This window comes from Callithrix jacchus, chromosome 10 (genome assembly GCF_049354715.1).
Source record: "Callithrix jacchus isolate 240 chromosome 10, calJac240_pri, whole genome shotgun sequence".
Classification (NCBI taxonomy): Eukaryota; Metazoa; Chordata; class Mammalia; order Primates; family Cebidae; genus Callithrix; species Callithrix jacchus.
The window spans coordinates 57,250,279-57,264,216 of record NC_133511.1 but is presented as its reverse complement, the minus strand read 5'-3'; the positions used below and the strand labels follow the sequence as shown (position 1 = coordinate 57,264,216).

General features: G+C 39.7%; 1 pseudogene; it reads left to right on the top strand.

Annotated features, from left to right (window-relative positions):
• The first annotated feature begins 7,363 nt into the window (after window positions 1-7,363).
• LOC108593915 (pre-mRNA-splicing factor SPF27 pseudogene) lies at window positions 7,364-10,174 on the top strand (annotated as a pseudogene).
• Window positions 10,175-13,938: the final 3,764 nt, after the last annotated feature.

Here is a 13,938-nt window from a genome sequence, read left to right as displayed (position 1 = left end):
AATATTTAGTTTCCTGATTCTGTAAGAAAGAGTCTTTTATTGGTCTCCCCTAATTTCTCAGCTTCTCTGAAAACATGAGTCAGCCAATGCAAGGACAGTCGGGAGATGAATCTATCCATTTATACTCAACCTTTGGGCTTATCAGCTTAGAATCTCAGAGAATTCCTTTTCTAGGACCACTTGGACAAAGCAGAAAGGTGTAATAGAAATAGCACAGATAGAAATCAGATTAGCCTGAGTTTAAAACTAGGTTCTGACAATAACCAGTCACATAACCTTGGGCAAATTACTTAACTTCTGCAAGGCTTTGTGTCCTCATTTTGCAATATTCTTGTGAAAAATTGACAGGTCATCATCAGCATAGTTCCAGGGACAGTAATTTTTTTTTTTTTTTTTTTTTTTAGAGCTAAGGTCTTGTACTGTTGCCCAGGCTGGAATGTTGTGGCACAATCATGGCTTACTCCAGACTCCAACTTCTGGGTTCAAGCCATCCCCCCATCTCAGCCTCCCAAGAAGTTGTAACTACAGGCATGTGTCACCATGCTTGACTACTTTTCTAAAAATTTCTTGGCCAGGTGAGGTGGCTCATGCCTGTAATCCCAGCACTTTGGGAGGATGAGGTGGGTAGATTGCTTGAAGTCAGGAGTTCAAGATCAGCCTGGCCAACACAGTGAAACTCTTCCACTAAAAATATACAAAGTAGCCAGGTATGGTGGTGCATGTCTGTAATCCCAGCTACTTGGGAGGCTGAGGCAGGAGAATCACTTGAACCTGGGAGGTGGTGGTTGCAGTGAGCCAAGATTGTGCCACTACACTCCAGCCTGGACAACAGAGCGAGACTGTCTCAAAAAAAAAAAAAAATTTCTTGTACAGATGGGATCTCACTATATTGCCCTGGCTGATCTCAAGCTCCTGGTCTCAAGTGATCCTCTCACCTCACTCTCCCAAAGTGCTGGAATTACAGACATGAGCCACCACACTCAGCCTCTAGTAACAACAAATCTTGAGCAAAATGAGTGAATAACATACTTAAGATGACTAGCATGTAGAGGAGCTTAATAAATATTAATTCTTCATCTGGATAAAGGCCAGAATTTAAAAATAAACAAATAAATAAATAAATACTCATTATCTTCCCACTCTCTGTCCTTCTCACCTTCAGTTTAGGCTATACGTTGCCCTTCGGTGAATTTTTCCTCTTCAAGGTCACTTCCACAGGTCACCAAGACCTATTTTTTTTTTTTTTTTTTTTGAGACAGAGTTTCGCTCTTGTTACCCAGGCTGGAGTGCAATGGCGCAATCTAGGCTCACCGCAACCTCCACCTCCTGGGTTCAGGCAATTCTCCTGCCTCAGCCTCCTGAGTAGCTGGGATTACAGGCACGCGCCACCATGCCCAGCTAATTTTTTGTATTTTTAGTAGAGACGGGGTTTCGCCGTGTTGACCAGGATGATCTCAATCTCTTGACCTCGTAATCCACTCGCCTTGGCCTCCCAAAGTGCTGGGATTACAGGCATGAGCCACCACGCCCGGCCACCAAGACCTATTTTTAACCAGAAAAGGAAATAATAATAATAAACAAGAATTGGCCGGGTGTGGTGGCTCACACCTGTCATCCAAGCACTTTGGAGGCCAAGGCGGGCGGATCACCTGAGGTCAGGAGTTCAAGACCAGCCTGACCAACATGGTGAAACCCCGTTTTTTTGTTTTTTTTTTAATAATAATAATGATAAACGAGAATTAATGAAAGCACCAGCCTGACCAGCATGGCAAAATCCCGTCCCTATTTAAAATATAAAAACTATCTGGGCGTGGTCCTGTGTGCCTGTAATCTCAGCTACTCAGGAGGCTGAGGCAGGAGACTAGCTTGAACCCGGGAGGCAGAGGTTGCAGTGAGCCAAGATTGCACCATTGCACTCCAGCCTGGGTGATAGAGTGAGACTCTATATATATATATATAAAAAATGTATTGAAAGCGAAGAGGAAACATGAAGTGGAAATGTATTCACTTTCAGTTTCTAAGCCCCCAAAGATGGCCTTGCTTTTCTGTTTGGTCAAGAATGAACCTATCCAATGTTGTTGAACAGAGAAAAAGTTCAATTTTGATTTTAAAACCTATGTATCTGTAATGCTGCAAAATCAGTTTCAGATGAACAATAAATAGCAGCCATTGCCAAATAGTGCATTCAAAACTTTTTATACTTTTCTTGTGAAGTCACTGTGTCTCAGTAGTTCAGTACATGACTTCAACCTCTGACCAAACTAGAGTAGAGTCCAAACTTGTCACTTTCCTTATGGGCTTGGGCAATTTGCTTAATCTGTCTGATCCTCAGTGTGCTCATCTGTGAAATGTGGCTAACAAGAGTACCCACCTCACGATTTTCATAAAGGAGATGCATTCATTTCTTAGGGGATATATAATCCAGTGGGAAAAATCAAGAGCTACATTAACAAAATAAACACTAAACAAAATCAAAATGAATATATTAAGCACATAGGACTCATAATGTGTCTTATTCTCCACTAAAGGAACTTTGCAAAGATGATCTTATTTAATCTTCATAACTGGTACAATTATAACTTTATTTTTATTTTATTTGTTTTTTTTTTTTTGAGGCAGGGTTTTGCTCTGTCACCCAGGCTAGAGTACAAGGGAACGATCATGGCTAATTTTAGCTTCTACCTCTCAGGTTCAAGCTACTCTCCCACTTCAGCCTCCCGAGTATGGGGACCACAGGCGCACACCTCTACCCCTGACTAATTTTTTGATTTTTTGTAGAGGCAGAGTCTCACTATGTTACCCAGGCTGGTCTCGAACTCCTGGGCTAAAGTGATCCTCCCACTTTGGCCTCCCAAAGTGCTGGGATTATAGGCAAGAGCCATCTACACCCCAATTTTAGAATGAGGAAACTGACATCCCTACAGGTCTACAGTTAGTAAGAGGTAAGCCCATGCAGTCAGGTACCAGTGTCCATGCTCATAACAAACCACATCATATTGTTCTCACTCATGTCTTGCACAGAGTAGGAACTCAATAAATATTTTCAAGTATCTTCCTCTAATTTCTTTTTCCAAAGCAAAGAGTAACCACCACACATCCCAGAAAAGCATATCTTATCTAGTCTTTGATCAAAACAGTTGGTTGCTTTGCACAGTCTAAAACTCAGATATAGTTTGGTGCAAAGAAGTCAGGGGAAAATTGGGTAACTTTCATTGTTAAAGATCTGGTTTCCCTACGGCTAGTGACTCTAATAGTAAACAATCCAGGGTGTGAATAAATGACATTTTTTATTAATGGTTTTTTGGACTCCACAATCTCAGAGAGGATTCATTTGGTAAGCTCCTTTTACATTTGTTTTCTCATTTAATTCTCACAACTACCTTATGAATAAGTATCATTGGTGGTGGCATATGCCTGTAATCCCAGCTACTTGGGGGGCTGAGACAGGAGAATCACTTGAACCTAGGAGGCATAGGTTGCTGTGAGCTGAGATTGTGCCACTGCACTCCAGCCTGGGCAACAAGAACGGGACTTCATCTCAAAAAATAAGTAAATAAATAGAAATTTGGAAGCATTCTGTGTTCTCAACCAACAATCAGGGGTAACTCTGGCATAACAATTTCTCTTAGAACATTTAGAGTAAGTCTCTAGGACACCAAGGACACCAAGTTAGTAGCTCTGATTTGAGGATATGATAATGGACAGAAAACATTTTGTTCCAGCCAGTCTGTGGCTCTATTCATCAAAATTAATGATACCAAAACACTTTGAAGATTCAGACTGCTATAAAAAGATGAATTGTAAAAGCCCTTGATCTCAATTGTATTTATTCCTGTTTCAATATCACTAACATTACAACCTGCTGGGTACATTTTACTGTGAGTGCCCCATTAGGACATTTGAGAATGTGGCCAGGAATATGGTTGACACCACTGATGTTAATGTTCCTTATTGAAATCATTATGGACACTAATTTTCTGAAAGTAAAGACAGGGTTTTGCTATGTTACTCAGGCTGATCTCAAACTCAGGGCCTCAAGTGATTCTCCTGCTTTGACCTCTCAAAGTGCTGGGATCATAGGTGTGAGCTACCATACCAGCCATGAATTTATTTATTTATTTATTGAGACAGTCTCACTTTGTCACCCAGGCTGGACTGTAGTGGCCAGATCTCAGCTCGCTGCAACCTCCACCTCCCTGCTTAAAGTGATTCTAGTGCCTCAGACACCCAAGTAGCTGGGACTACAGGCATGCACCACTCAACCCGGCTAATTTTTGTATTTTTAGTAGAGATGGGGTTTTACCATGTTGGCCAGGCTGGTCTTGAACTCCTGGCCTCAAGTGATCCACTCACCTCAGCCTCTCAAAATGCTGAAATTACAGGTGTGAGCCACTGTGCCCAGCTGAATTTATATTTTTAAGGAGAACCTACATGATATCCAAAAATAAACCCAGAATGATTCCATCTTAAGGCATATTTTTAATGAGTAAATTATCCAGTTCTAAGATGAAGATCAAGTTTATACCTTGGTAACAAATGGATTCTGAACTCTTATTAATGTAGATATCATCTCTTTAGACTTAGAGATCATTTTGACAGGGTTCAGGGTAAGAATAATTTGGCTTAGCAAACCCTTTCTTCTAAATATTAAGTCATAGCATGGGGTTCCTGGCTATTTAAGGGATCTGTAAAAGTGGTAAACGAGGTTTCAGAGCAAACTTCAACCTCAAATGGGGCCGTACAGGCTAACTCACATGTTAACTTAGGGGCTGTGGTGATCAATCTAGAGTGACAAATTAGCTCCGATGGGCACTCACAGATGTTCTTGACTATTTAAAAAATAATGAAACAGTTATTATGAATTAACATAGTTTTGCTGACAACATTTTTCAAAATTTTCAAATCCATGATGGCAAGGATAGAGTCTATATGTACCAAAAAAATGTATCTGATGGTGAAATATTTGGAAATCACTCCCCAGAGCATAAATTAATAAAATTTTAAGATCGTAGAGGAACATTTAAAATACAGTATGGTTTTAGGGGTGATGTCAGCTAAATGGCAGAATAGGAGATTTTAGTGCCTGTCTCTTCACAGAAACACCAATTTAAATAGCTGTACACATGCAAAAATACTTTCATAAGAGCTAAGGAATTCAGGTAAGAGATGACAGTATGTAGGTGGAACACAGAAATAAGAAAAGATGCATTAAAGAGGGTAGGAAGGACAGTTTTTCATTACCCACATTATCTGTCTTCTAAGTCTTCTAAGGGAGGAAGAGGAGCAAACACCCAATTTCACCATGACCCACAGCACCAAGCTGTCCCCAGTGAACCCTTGTGCCTGGCTGGTGTCTGTGGATCCAGACTCTAGGCCACCCCCTGCATCCCAGGCTCCAGGCAAGAGTCCACATCCCACAGATCCAAGTTCACCCCAGCACCAGGCTGGCCCCCAAATCCCTAGGCTTTACACTGGCATCCACGGACCAAGCCTCCAAACCAGCCCCCACAGACCCAGGCTTCAGGACTGCCCAACTCCATGGCTTCACCAGCCCCCATGACCCCAGCCACCAGGCTGGCACCCGTGGCCCCAAGCTCCTGCAGACCCGGGCTCTAGGACCACCCCCATGAACCACCTCCATGGACCCAGGACTTAGGCCTAGCTCTGCAGACTCAGGTTTTAGGCCTGTCCTAGCACCAGGCTAGTCTTTGTAGACCAGGCCTACCTTGAGAACTCAGCCACCAGGCCTGCCCTAGCATGAGCATACTCCCCAGCAGACTCGGACTCAAGATCCATCCCAGAGCAAGGTCAACTCCAATGGACCCAGGCTTCTTGTCAGCCCATGCGAACACAGGCTGTAGGTGCATTCCTGCAGACTCAGGCTCCAGGCCTTCTCCAGAAGACCTAGTCACCAGACCCACACCAGTAAATCCCAGTGCCAGGCTATCTCCATGGACTCAGGATTAAGGACTATACCCACAGACCCAAGTTCCAGACCTACCTCTGCAGACCCAGACACCAGATTAGCCCATCTGAGGACTTCAGAAGCAAGCCTACACATGAACTCATCAGCTGGTCCTTTCAGAATAATCAGGGAAACGTGACACCAACAAAGGTAAAAAAAATTAAAGCACTAATAACTGACCTTAAAAAATTGAGATACACAATAAGAAAACAAACAAACAAATTGAGATACACAGCTGGACACAGTGGCTCACACCTGTCATCCCAGCACTTTGGGAGGCCAAGGCAGGCAGATCACCTGAGGTCAGGAGTTCGAGATCAGCCTGGTCAACATGGTGAAACCCTATCTCTACTAAAAATACAAAAATTAGCTGGACGTGGTGGTGGCACGTGCCTGCAGTCCCAGTGACTTGGGTGGGAGGTTGAGGTGGAAGGATCGCTTGAGCCCAGGAGTTCTGGGCTGTAGTTCGCTATGCCAATCATGGGTCTGAACTTAAGTTTGGCATCAATATTGTGACCTCCCGGCAGTGGGGGACCACCAAGTTGCCTAAGGAGAGGTGAATCGGCCCAGGTTGGAAATGGAGCAGGTCAAAACTCCCATGCTGATCAGTAATGGGATTGCGCCTGTGAATAGCCACTGCACTCCAGCTTGGACAACATAAAGGGACCCCGTCTCTAAAAAAAAAAAATAAGCCAGGTGTGGTGGTGGGTACCTATAATCCCAGCTACTTGGGAGACTCAGGCAGGAGACTTGCTTGAAGCCAGGAGGCAGAGGTTGCAGTGAGCTGAGATCACACCACTACACTCCAGCCTGGGTGACAAGAGCGAGACTCCATCTCAAAATATAAAAATAAAAAATAAATTGAGATACACAGATGTCATGAATTTGTATGCTAAAATAATTTGTAATTATTTGAAAATTTGTAAGAATTCAAAATAATCATCTTAAAGAAGCCGAGGGAGTTATAAGAGAACACAGATAGCTAAATGATTACCAGGAAAACAATTCTAAGTGAACAAAATGAGTGCAACTAAGGGAAATCTTCACCAAGACACACTATAATCAAATTCTCAAAAGTCAAAGACAGAGGCCAGGCAGGGTAACTCGCACCTGTAATCTCAGCACTTTGGGAGGCTGAGGCCTTTATCTCATACGATGTACAAAAGTCAACTCAAAACCAGGCTGGGTGCAGTGGCTCACGCCTGTAATCCCAGTGCTTTGGGAGGCTGAGGTGGGAGGATCACTTAAGCTCTGGTAGTAGAGTTTGCAGTGAGCTGAGATAGCACCACTGCACTCCAGCATGAGTGACAAAGGGACTGTCTTAAAAAACAAAATAGGCTGGGTGTGGTGGGTCACACTGGTAATCCCAGTACTTTAGGAGGCGGAGGCAGGCAGATCACCTGAGGTCAGGAGTTTGAGACCAGCCTGATCAACAAACAGAAACCCTGTCTCTGCAAAAAATACAAAATTAGCCAGGCATGGTGGCAAATACCTGTAATTCCAGCTACGCAGGAGGCTGAGGCAGGAGAATCACTTGAACCCGGGAGGTGACAGTTGTGGTGAGCCAAGATTGCACCATTGCACTCCAACCTGGGCAATAAGGGTGAAACTTCGTTTCAAAAAAAATAATAAAAAATGAAAATCAATGCAAAATGGATTAAAGAGTTAACTGTCATACCTGAAAGTGTAAAACTATTAGAATAAAACATAGGAGAAAAGTTTATTGATGTTGGTCTGGATATGACTATAAATGCACAGGCAACCAAAGCAAAAATAGACAAATACAGTTGCATCAAACTATACAGCACAAATTATACTGTCCAGCAAAGAAAATGATCAGCAGAGTAAAGATAAAACCTACAGAATGGCAGAAGATATTTACATACCTTTTATCTGATAAAGGTTTTTATTTTTTTTTGAGACAGTCTCATTCTGTTACCCAGGCTGGAAATATACATATATATATGTATGTGTGTATGTGTATGTGTGTACATGTGTGTGTGTGTATAGCCATTATAGAAGAAAAGCATGGAATTTCCTCAAAAAATTAAAAATAAAACTACTATATGATTCAGCAACCTCACTTTTGAATATACATCCAAAAGAAATGAAATCAGTATGTCAAAAAGATATCTACACACCCATGTTCATTGCAGTGTTATTTTCAATAGTCAATATATGAAATCAACTTGTGTCCATCAATAGATAAATGGATAAAGAAAATGTGGTATACATAGTGGAATATTATTCAGTCCTCAAAATGAAGGAAGTCATGTCATGTTCAAAACATAGATGAACCTGAAGTATATTACGCTAAGTGAAATAAGACAGGCACAAAAGATAAATACTGTATGATCTCATTTGTGTGTGGAGTTGAAAAAGCCTGAATTCATAGAAGCAGAGAGGAGAATTCTGGGGGTGAGAGAAATGGGAAAATGTTCCTCAAAGTGAACAAAGTTTCAGTTATGCAGGATGAATAAGTTCTGGATTAATAAGTACAGCATGAGAACTATCATTAATAATATTATATTGTATGCATGAAACTTACGAAAAGAGTATATCTTAAATGTTCTTAGCACCAAAAAAAAAGAACTGTAACAATGTGAGATGAGGAAGGCATTAATAGCTAAACTGTGGCAATCCTTTCACAGCGTATATACATATCAAAATAACTTATATCAAAAACAAACAAAAAACAACTTATATCACATTGTATAATATAAATATATACAATTTTTATTTATTTATTTATTTTGGGGGATGGAGTCTTATTCTGTCACCCAGGTTGGAGTACAGCGGTACAATCTCAGCCCACTGCAACCTCTGCCTCCCAAGTTCAAGCAACAATTGTGCCTCAGCCTCCGGAGTAGCTGGGACTACAGGTGCACGCCATCACCCTTGGCTAATTTTTTGCATTTTAGTAGACAGGGTTTCACCCTGTTGGCCAGGCTGGTCTCAAGCTCCTGACTTCAAGTGATCTGCCTACCTCAGCCTCCCAAAGTTCTGGGTTTATAGGCATGATTAATATATACAATTTTTATTTGTCAGTTATACCTCCATAAAGAGAAAAAAACAAGTAGCGGTAAGAAAAATAAAATCAATTTTATGTGATTTTATGTGTATTATAAAAAATTGGATGGAAGTAACTGAAATGGAAAAAATGCAGGACAACCTAAGGTCCCCAGAATGGCAGACATGGGTTTGGTGGCCGGAGAGGTTCTGCTGGATGCATCACCATATTTTGATCAAGGTTATAAAGGCTCTGGTGTGTGGGAAGCTGCTGAGGTGCTGGTGGAAGAGCAAACTCACCTACCAAGAACTACCTGAGCTGCCTAACAGCCCTGGATTATTCTGCCTTTGGAATTCTAGAGAGCATTTAACCCAGAGAAGAATTAGGGGAAGAAAAATGATCCATTATAATGACTGACATAATGAGAAATTAATTTGAAAGATTGGCTGCTCGACAACCAATTGAATTACTCGGTATGAAATTATATGAGCTTCCAGCCCCCTTCTCTCATCAAAAAAAATGACTACCACATGGCAAGAATGTGTGAACAATGTTAGCGCCCGGTTAAAGCAGCAAGCAGTTGGAATTGAGTATCTGGACTAATGTCACAGCATAGATGTCAATGCCTGGAAATCTTACAATGAAAATCTAGTTCATATGATTGAACATTCACATAAAGAACTTCAGAAGGTAGGAACACATATTCAAGAGTTTAATGGGCAGAGAAAGAACATACAACTCACGGCTGGATACAAATTGAGACAAATGGAGTCAAACTGAATATCCCAGGTCAGTTAGAATTACGAGATTAAACAGAGTATTGTTCAACTAGAAAATGAAATCTATCAAATTAAGGAGCAACATGAAGAGGCAAAGAAAATAACCCACAAGACTTCTGAAAATAAAATTTTGTAGGTTGAAGAAAAGTGGGGCTTTCACAGAAGGCATGTGAACTTTCAGTGAACTGTGAAGGACAACAGCATCTTCCAGAAACCATTGATATTTAAATGTTTAGAAATGATAAACTGTGTGGACGATTGTAGTAATTCTATTCGGATATCCTAGCAAAATAAAAATGTCTAGCTTGGTGGTTAAAAAAAGGAAAGAAAGAACTGAAATGTAACAGTGGTTGTTTTTGGTTTGTAGTCTATAGGCAGCCAATCAATTTGTTATTTTCAGTATTTTCCAAATTGTATTTAATGTGTGTGTATTAACTTATAATTAGAACTATATATACTTTTTGTAGTGAAGAAGTTAGATCATAATTTCTAAGTAAGTATTTTGGAAAACACTAATTTATACACATTTATGTATTATTCTTATCTGTTTAATTTAATCAAGAACCTTAACCACTCTACCTTTCCCCTATTTCTTCTACTTTAAACCTGCCTCAGTCATTTACTGCTTTTAGATTAACGGTGAAATGACCCACTGGGGACTGAGTCTTGATCTTGTCTTGCAATTTTCAGAAAATAATGTCAAAACCTGTAATCTGAGACAGGACAGACCAAAAATGTACCCTGTAGACAGCACTACAGAGTATTCTCAAAAAATAACTAAGTATGCTCCAGGCATGAGTGAGTCAATTAAACTCTATACTGGACATAGCCAAAAAGTATTCTTCCAGAACATAACCTGGAAACTTTATTAATAATAATTTTTAAATTATTTTAAAAAATTTAATTTTTGTGGGTGCATAGTAGATGTATATGTTTATGGGGTACATGAAATGTTTTGAAACAGGCATGCAAGGTGAAATAAACACATCATGGAGAATGGGGTATCCATCCCCTCCAGCACTTACCAGTGTTACAAACAATCCAATTACACTCTTTTAGTTATTTTTAAATATACAGTTAAATTATTATTGACTATAGTCACCCGGTTGTGCTATCATATGGTAGGTCTTATTTATTCTTTTTATTATTTGTATCCATTAATCATCCCCACCTAATCCACCCAGCCCCCAGTACCCTTCCCAGCCTTTGGTAACCATCCTTCTATGCTCTATGTCCATGAGTTCAATTGTTTTGATTTTTAGATCCCACAAATGAGTGAGAACATGTGACATTTGCTTTTCTGTGTCCTGAAAGCTTTATTTTTAATAAAAATAAAATAGTAGTTTTTATTTTCCCTTTCAAAAAAGTAATACTGTACATGGTCAATGTGAAAAATTAGAAAACAAAACAAAGCTGTAATGTAAAATAACTTGTAAATGTTGCCCCAGTAAAGTTTTATACATATTTTTTATCTTTGGGATACACTTTAAAAATATAGATTATGGAGTTGTTTTAGAAAACAACTGAAGCAAAACATTCAGGGTGAAGCACAGAAATCTGCATTTGTAAACCAATATGATAGGTGAACTGGTGTTCTATCTAGCGAAGACACTTGTTAAAATGTAGTCCACATTGTGCAAAGCACCTATGGAGTATGTTACTCAAGATAAATTGATTGCATAATGTACACCCAGGTTCTAAATGAGTTATCTTGCTGTATGAATTAATTTAGCTTTATATTGCCTTCTTGCTTTTCGTCATTGGACTTTTTACCTTCTTTTTGTATACTTCGGCTTAATACATATAATACCCCTATGGAAGCCATCTAAATAAAAAAATTGAGACACATCTGATACAAAATTCTCTTATTATTACTATTGCTATTATTTTATTTGGGAAATTGTGGCTTAGGATGTGAGGTAACTTGCCTCAAGTCACACAAAGTGGTTTGGACTATATTGAAATTAAGTCTACTAATTCTGTTCTAAGTACATAAAGACTGAAGTTTAATGGTGATTTCTCCATAGAAATAAAATAATTATGATCTTAGGATTTGTTAACTTTAAATCATTGTATTATTTTTAGAAAAAATGAACAGCTTTGGTGGTAGAAGTTGTAGCTATTGACTGCACAGACTGCCCACAAAAAACAATCGTAAAAGAGAAAACTCTCAGAAATGCTTGATCTCTGCTTACCATCCAAAGCTTTTCTCCTAGGATTTGTGGTTATCCTGTATCCTTTGATGTTTATCTGATAATCAGATATTGTGCCTGGATTGACCTCCCCGTTTCCAGAACTTATTTATTAGATTCATTATCAGTACCTTCATCAGGGAACACCAAGACAATGATTGTTAAGCCTGAGGAAATATTTATGGGTTTTAAAAATTATTATTATTAACTGACACCTGCAATCAAACTATCTCAAAAAATGACCAGCGGGACACTCTAATTAGTAGCAGATTAGAAATAAAATTGTAAAAATGCCAAATGATGACTAAAATTCTGAAATGATTCATGTTTGAAGAGTGCCAACCTTTAAAGTAAATTTTCATTATTCATGAACTCCCTATACCTGAGATTTTATTAATTTCTATGAAGTTTGGACTGTCTTTTTCCCAGGATAGAAACAGATCGAAGTGGGAACTCACCCCATGAAGACAGTTTCTGAGTTAGAAAGTGTTTAGTTCTAAATCAAGAGGTTGGAAGTGAAGTGTTGCCTTTTGGAAAGGTAGAACCCAAATCAGGAAAAGTCAAAATAGTATAATTTGCATCAGGCAGGGAGAAAACGTAGGATCGTTAAAGAAGGAATAAAAAGGAGGAAGATCTGTGAGGCAGAAAGAGGACTAGATGCAAAACACAAGGTGGAACAGAATGTTCATTTTTAGCTGGGTGCATTGCTACCCATCTTAAAAAATAACAATGACAAAAAAAGATAACAAAGAAATACCCTATTTTTCAAGTTTCCCTTGTAGCTAGGTAGGGCCACAAGTAAGTAGAAATGATAAATGGTTCTTCCTACATCTCTTTAAAAGGAAGAGGGCCCACCCTTCATTTCTCCATCCTGCTGTCTAGAGGATGATAGGATTCCTGGAGTTCTTGCATCTGATAGGATTTTCCTGGAGTTCTAGTATCTGTCTTACAACATAAGGATTAAAGCCAATGCTGAAGATGGTGGACTCATTTATCAGAGGCCTAGGCCCCTTCTCTTAAGTTGCCATAGCCACCTATGTCAAGACTTCTTTTACATGAGAAAACAACTCTACATTATGTGTGTCTCTACTATACTGGATTTATATGTAGCCAAAGTAATCCTGAATAATGTATTTCCAGAACTGATATTCTCTGTGGTGGTGGCAGCTACCTGTTTATATAACCCTATCACCCCCTAATGTATTATTTGTTTATTGCCTGTTTCTTCCCACTAGACTTTTAAATTTTATTTATTTATTTATTTATTTGAGGTGGAGTCTTGCTCTAGTCACCCAGGCTGGAGTGCAATAGCATGATATCAGCTCACCACAATCTCTGCCTCCCAGGTTCAAGTGATTCTCCTGCTGCAGCCTCCCAAGTAGCTGGGTTTACAGGCGTCCACCACCATGTCCAGCTGATTTTTGTATTTTTAGTAGAGATGGGGTTTTGCTATGGCTGGTCTCAAACTCCTGACCTTGTGATCTGCCCACCTTGGCCTCCCAAAGTGCTGGGATTATACATATGAGTCACCGTGCCCAGTCTCCCACTAGACTTTTTAAGGGCGGGGACTTTGCTTTGCTTGTTTTTTTTTTTTGTATCCCTAGCCCCTTGTACACAGCTCACCATATAGTAGAGATTCAGTAAATATTTGCTAAATGAATAAATGGTACTTGGAACTGCAAACTGCAGGAGTAGACACTGCTGATTCAAAACAGTCACACCAGGAAGTATAAATTTTGCACCCTTACTTGGAATATTCTCAGAAAAAAAAATTTGCACCCATTAATGTACAATGAAACACTGAGCTCATCATACTGTCTCATACTTCTGTTCCTTTGCATGAACTGTTCATGTGGCCAAGAATGTCTTTTCCACCTTGTCCACTAGACACACTCACACTTATTTCTAAAGTTTTCACTTAATCATCACTTTCTCTAAGAGGCTGTCCCCCAGTCACCACAAGTAGAGCCGATCTTTCTTTATTCAGCTAGA